Source organism: Castor canadensis, chromosome 13 (genome assembly GCF_047511655.1).
Source record: "Castor canadensis chromosome 13, mCasCan1.hap1v2, whole genome shotgun sequence".
NCBI classification, from domain to species: Eukaryota; Metazoa; Chordata; class Mammalia; order Rodentia; family Castoridae; genus Castor; species Castor canadensis.
In genome coordinates, this window is record NC_133398.1 from 18809019 (window position 1) to 18815374 (window position 6356).

The window sequence follows — 6356 nt, forward strand, 5'->3', positions numbered from 1 at the left end:
TCCTTTTTTTTTTTTGGTGGTGTTTCTGGGGTTTGAACTCAGGGCTTCACTCTTGCTAGGCTCTACCACTTGAACCACCACACCAGTCCTGCATCTTCCTTTTCTACTACCTCTTCCTCCTCATCTTCATTATCATCATTATGATCCTCATTTTTATCAATGTCATAATTTAATTGATTGGTTACTTGTCAATTGTTAGATTATTTTTTCTCTCACCCAGTGTCTCTGCATTCACAGTACAAACCAGACACAGGGCCTGGCTAAGGTGTACAAGGGGTAGGTTTCCTTCACCTTCTCTTTCTATACAGTCAGTGTAAGAACAATTTATGGAGAGTAACAGGAGGCTCAGATTTATTACATATATATTATTTCATGTACTTCTCACAACTCTGTGATGTATAAATTATCATTCTCATTTTATAGATGAAGGATAATTTAAGAAAATTCCTATCTTGGCAGCTAGTATATGACAGAGCTAAATTCCACTCCAGCTATCATCTGATCTCAGTATTTTTACTACTATTTTCTGTTTTCTCTTGAGCTGGGGAGCTCAAAGTTCTAGCCCTCCCTCTGTAAGTACAGTGGTATATGACCTGAAACAAACCATTCACTTTTTGTGGGCTCTGAGTTCTCCATATTCTCCCACTACACTGGGAAAATGTATGTGTCATGGACATGAGGAACTATATTAGGTTGTGACTTCTATATAAAGAACACTTATACTTTTCTTTCTCTTTTATATTGACTACCTCCCTTTGAGATTGACAGGAGTAGAATAATTGTCCCCATCAACAAGTTTAGAGAGGATTCAGGTCTCTGGAGATGACAGAAGGTCATGGAAAATATGGGTTCCCTGACTCTCAGCTTTTCCTATAAGATTATATCCAAGCTAACTCTACCACCCTAGAGACAATGCCAATCCCAGTCATAGCCACAAAAACTGGTATAATGGTCCAATAGCCTGGGAAAATGACAATTCCTCCATGCTTTAGTTTTCTCCTCTGCTAATTAGGAGAAATAATCATCCCCCTCCTAAGCTTTTCTAGAGAATGACATAGGTTAATATATATTAGATACTTAAAACAGTACCAGCTATATAAATGTTAATTATTGTTATAATTCTTATACTCAACATCTTACTCTCCAGCCATACTAAAATCTCAAAAATGCACTCTTAATCATCTTCTCTGTGCTGCTCTTCTGCTGGAAATGGCTTTGCAGTTTGGCCAGAACCAGCTTAAATGCCGTTCACTGGGTCCTTGAGACCTTTTGCCTCCATCAGGAAGTGGCAATTTTCTTTCCTCTGGACTATTAGAGTGGGGACTCCCTGCCTTTAAGTCTTTTCTCACTCAGTGTCATTTTCTTCCATAGGAAGAGAATCTGGGTTGGATTCTCTGTGTATCATGGGGACTTGCACTGAACTTAGATTACAGCTAGTCCCCAGTAAAACTGAGCCTGATGCCTAGGATGAATGCACCCTGAGAGAAAATCCTTCACATCATCATGAGTACCCAGGATCCATAGAGAACAGTGATTCTTCCAAATTTGCACCATCAATGCAGCATATGAGGGCCTGGAGAGAAGGCCACAGCCAAACAAAATCCACAGGCTTTGTGTGGGGTGTGCTTTTTAATTGGCCTCTGCCCATAAAACTGCCAGCCCCTGAATGGTGTTCACTGTCTGTCTCCCTTTGGAAACTTTGCTCCATGTGTTTGTACATGTTATAGCAAAGCCAAGCTGTTCTGTTTTCCTCTTTTACAAGAGTTGGCAGCAGGGGAGAGCAAGGGGCCACAGGTGTGCCCTGCTGGATAAGCAGGCATGTGTACCTCTGTGTGTGTGTGTGTGTGTGTGTGTGTGCATGCGTGTGCGCACGTGCGTGTGTGTGTGTGTGTGTGTGTGTGTGGTAGAAGACTGGGGAGGTTGTCAGTTCAGGTAGCAGCAAGTACCCAGTTCAGATTCTGGATACAGCTGTGACACTGGAAGATTCTGGTTTCTTCTCAGTTTCTATTCTGTGGTAACATCCATATCTTCATAAAGGGATTGATTGGACTGGAACTTCACTGTGGAATCCCAGCTTGAGTATTCTAGAATTTTCAAGTTCTTACGGGCCAAGGTTGGGAAAGAAGGGGTAAACAATCCTATATATTTGTAGAGAACATTGATGTTTATAAAGACAGCTTTTAGAGAAAAGTTACTTATTCTAGGGATGCTGCTTTGACCAGACCAAATTCAGGAAAGAGTTCCCACAGTTTGGTTCTTCCAACTTCTCTATTTCTGTGATGTTTCTACCATCTCATTGGGTCCTAATGAAATGTCCATTTTCCCCTAAGATGTGAGCTCTTAGATAGGACCATGTTTTATGTCTCCAGGGTTGAGGACAGGTTGAACTCTAAATTGCTCAGAAAATGTGTACTGACACACATTTTATCTCAAACTCATTTTTATTTTCATTTTCTAGGGTGGCACTCATGTTCTATGCAAATGAAGACATGAGGCTGAAATAAGGATTTGTATTCATACAGGATCTCTAAGCCAAAAAATGGCCTGTGGGCTTCTTTCTTCTGAATTCCAAACCAGTTTCCTCTGGAGTCTGCAAAGAGGCCCATTTGTGGGATTGCTGAACAGCTACGGAAGGACAGAAGACTGTGTGTACAAGAACTAGAAAAGTCTGTTTGAACACAGGCCTTAGCACCCCACTCCCTACCTGCTCACCCCCGTAAATGAGGCTGGTCTCAAGAGACTCAGATTAGAATGACAAATTTCAATAACAAGAGAAATGATTGCCACTTGTTGAGCACTTTCCATGACCAGGCTCTGTGCCGAGCATGTTAGTTGCAGTATCTCATTTAGTTTCATACGCACTCCATATGGTTGCTGTCAACACTCCCATTTCACAGAACAGGGCTTCAGGCTCAGGATTGCTCTGGAGCCAGTATACAGTTCTAACTTAAGACACGGTAACTGTAAACTTCATTCTCATAACCTTTTCAGAGGCCAATGCTCCCATTTTAGAAATGAAGAGACTGAGGGCCAGGAAAGAAAATGAACCTGTCCAAGGTCGTTCAGGTGGCAGAATCGAGAATGGAATATTCCTTGATTTTTATCTTCAGTGCATTCCTGACCTCATGGTAACCCCAGACCTATCCCTGTTCCTGAACTCTGGGTAGGGAGGAAAATGCAGGGAGAAAGACTTACCTCTTCTCAAGAATCAAGGCAAGTGCCAAGTCAGACCAGCCTCCCTAGGTGGTTTTGTAACACAAACACCAGCTTGCTTGCGGTTCACTAGGTTTTATGATCAGAGATGACGTAGTTTCTTCACTCACTTGCAAGCTATCCAACTCCACAGTCAACAAACAGTCTTCCTGGGGCAGAACAAGAAGCAAAGGATTAGAGGGGCTGTCTGCAGAGATCCGCCAGGCATGCTTTGCCTTATCAGAAAATAAAAGTACAACCAACTGGCTATATACCCTTGGGCAAACTTCATTCTATCTTTGGATCTTGATCTCCCATGCAATGTAATTGGTTGAAATGTCCAAATAACTGGGAGCTTGGGTCCCCATTATTGAGGATTCCAATTGAATAAATATTGAGAGAGAGACCTGGGAATCTGTATTTTTACAATTTTGCCAGGGTGACTTTGATGATTTCCAAGAGACTTTCTAACAAGAGTGCACACAGTCTGTGAGTTTACATAAGTAATACACCAAGGACAATCTCATCTATATTTCAATAGTAGGCATGCAGCTGAAGGAACATAGTTCTTCATTGGAGTTCAAGACAAGTGACTTTATTTGAGATGCAGTTTCCTCAGAGACTGGGGTGGGGATGGCAAGGAGGTTGTAATGAGCTTTCTGTCACTAGACAAGAACATTTTTTTTTTACCAGTCTTCTTTTTTTTTGTTGTTGTTCATTTATTCACGTGTGCATACATTGTTTGGGTCATTTCTCCACCCTGCCCCCCTCTCCCCCTCTCCTCCCCCCACTTCCCCCCCCCCTCAGTTCAGGGCAGGTCCTGTTCTGCCCTTATCACTGATTTTGTTGAAGAAAAGACACAAGCATAATAAGGAAGACAAAGTGATTTTGCTAGTTGAATTAAGGATAGCTATACAGAGAGATTCCTAACATTGCTTTCATAGAAGAAAAGAACATGTTGAGAGGTCTCCAAGTAGAGATGTGTTCAGGTAACAAGAAACAAAATACTTATAGAAGGAATTGCTAAGGATAGAGTAATTTTGAGGAATGAATACAGTCTTTAAAGTCAAACTTGAGTCCAAATCCCTGCTTCCCCAAACATGGAAACTTTAGAGACCCGGAGCTCAATTTATTTGACAGAAAAACAGGAACTGTCAGACTCATTGACCTCACTACCATGCTAAGAAGACATAAATAAATAAGAGACTCTGGCATAAAGCCTGTTAAACAGTAAGTGCTCAACGAAAGCTCTTGGTGGCATTTTCCTTAGTTTTCTCTTGTCCATTCCCGTGCCATTACTATTTGTTCCCACAAAACCTAACTTCAGGGAGAAGGAGCTTCACATCCAAGCTCATGTTCTATTGCATAAGACACTAGGGTTTGCACTCAAAACAAAATCAACAAACAAAACCAAAACAAAGTATGGTTTGAGAACAGAGGGGGTTTTCTTGATTGGCTGGGAGCATGGTGCATGGGCTACAGATAAAAATTTTCTGCCTTACTTTTAAGTCTTCAAGTAGAACTTCCATTTGGGAATGGGCCAAGCTATGAGTGTGCTGAGTATATTTGTAATTGGGTTAATGGTATTTGGACTTGTTTAATCTATTTATCCCAGTGTCAATGGGATGTAACAGTCGCAGTACACACTGTATCCCTTTAAGCTGAGGAAAACAACCCAATATTCCCAGGCAGCAGTGACACAGACAAGAATGACATTGGCTTCCTTTGCCTTCTCCCTTATCCCAATCATATCATAGGGCAGAGTCAACTTTAATCATCCCCATGCTCTGCCTCTGTATATAATCTGTTACTAAGATCCTTTATCTTGGGCCTTATACCCAAGTAATGCCAAAGTTTGTTAAATTTTTTTTTTTCAGAATCCCATGCCTTTGTTCAGCAACAGTTAGGGGCCTGATAGATTTGGAGGGAAGTAATGGAGAACCACCTCCACCTCTGCCACCTTTTGTTTTGTCTTGGTGTAATTTAAAGTGCTGTCTTCTCCCACTTCAGATGATCCCGTGTCATTGCGTAGGCATCTGACCTGCATGTGAGCAACTGAAGTCCAGCTCTCAGTACTCTCAATCTCGTATAGAATGATTCAGGTGTTTGATGAGCTGTAAAACCTGGATGAAATTTTTGAGCTTTTCTTGCTGGAAAACCCCAAGTACAACCTGATCTTCTAATTCACTCAAATTTGTTTTTCAGCCTTCTGAGAATAAGTTGAAACCTTGAGCCAGCCTCCTCCAAATGCTTGCAGCAAGTCTCCTTGGTGCCAAATTCTTTTGCTTCATTTTATAGTCTATGAACTCTGATGCATATATTCAACCATGATCCAAGACCATTTTGGGTGGGGGAGGGAAGCCATCTCTCAGAGACAGGGCTCTGTACTCATTCATGGTATTCTTAATGAGGACTTACTATGTGTGTGGCTCTGTGCTGGGCTCAGGCAACCTAGTACCTGGGCACCTGCCCCTCCTCTGAGATTCCCAAGAGCCAGGACTTAGCATGTTGGAAGCTCTGAGTTTTGTGATTTATCTCCCAAAGTCTGTGCAATCTTCAGAGATAATGTGAAACTCCATTCACCTCTAGGTCTCTAGGGCCAGCATTGAGCCTGGCACAAACTTGATGCTAAATAAATGTGTGTGGAACTGAATTGACTTATTTCTGGGGACCCCTATGAAGCAGTTGCAACCTTATATCAAAAATTGCTCTGAGAACTAAGCCAGACACTGTTGTGTTTGGGAAATCAAATAGGAAAAATGGCCTGAAAAATATTGCAATGGATGTGTGTTTTGCCTCAATGAGGCATTCTTTTGCTGTTAGTCTCTTTTTAAAAGATCACCTTCTAGCAGTAGTCATGACCTAGTAAGCTCTTTGGTGACTGGTTGGAAAGATTTCATCTAAGAGTGCTAGTTAAAACTCCAAGTGAAAGGGATTCCCATTCCCTCTTTACCCCCACACCCTCCTCCCTTTCCATAAGGAGCTTTAATGGACCCTCAGTGCGACTCTGACATGATGGAAACTGCAAAGAGGTGGAATTTCCACACTGGACAGGGAACACAAGAATGTTATTCTTCTCACTGCAACCTTAGAATAGGCAATCTGCCCTGGGTAAGAGAAGGGCTATAAGGAGAAAGGGCAGCAGAGGCTGAGATGGTGGCACG

At 41.9% G+C, this 6356-nt stretch overlaps 1 non-coding gene across 1 annotated transcript; it reads right to left on the bottom strand.

Annotated features, from left to right (window-relative positions):
* Positions 1–217: 217 nt before the first annotated feature.
* On the bottom strand, positions 218–346 carry LOC141416017 (small nucleolar RNA SNORA51). The gene has a single exon (XR_012440950.1). It is a non-coding gene; the product is annotated as a small nucleolar RNA SNORA51 (small nucleolar RNA).
* Between the last annotated feature and the right edge of the window lie 6010 nt (positions 347–6356).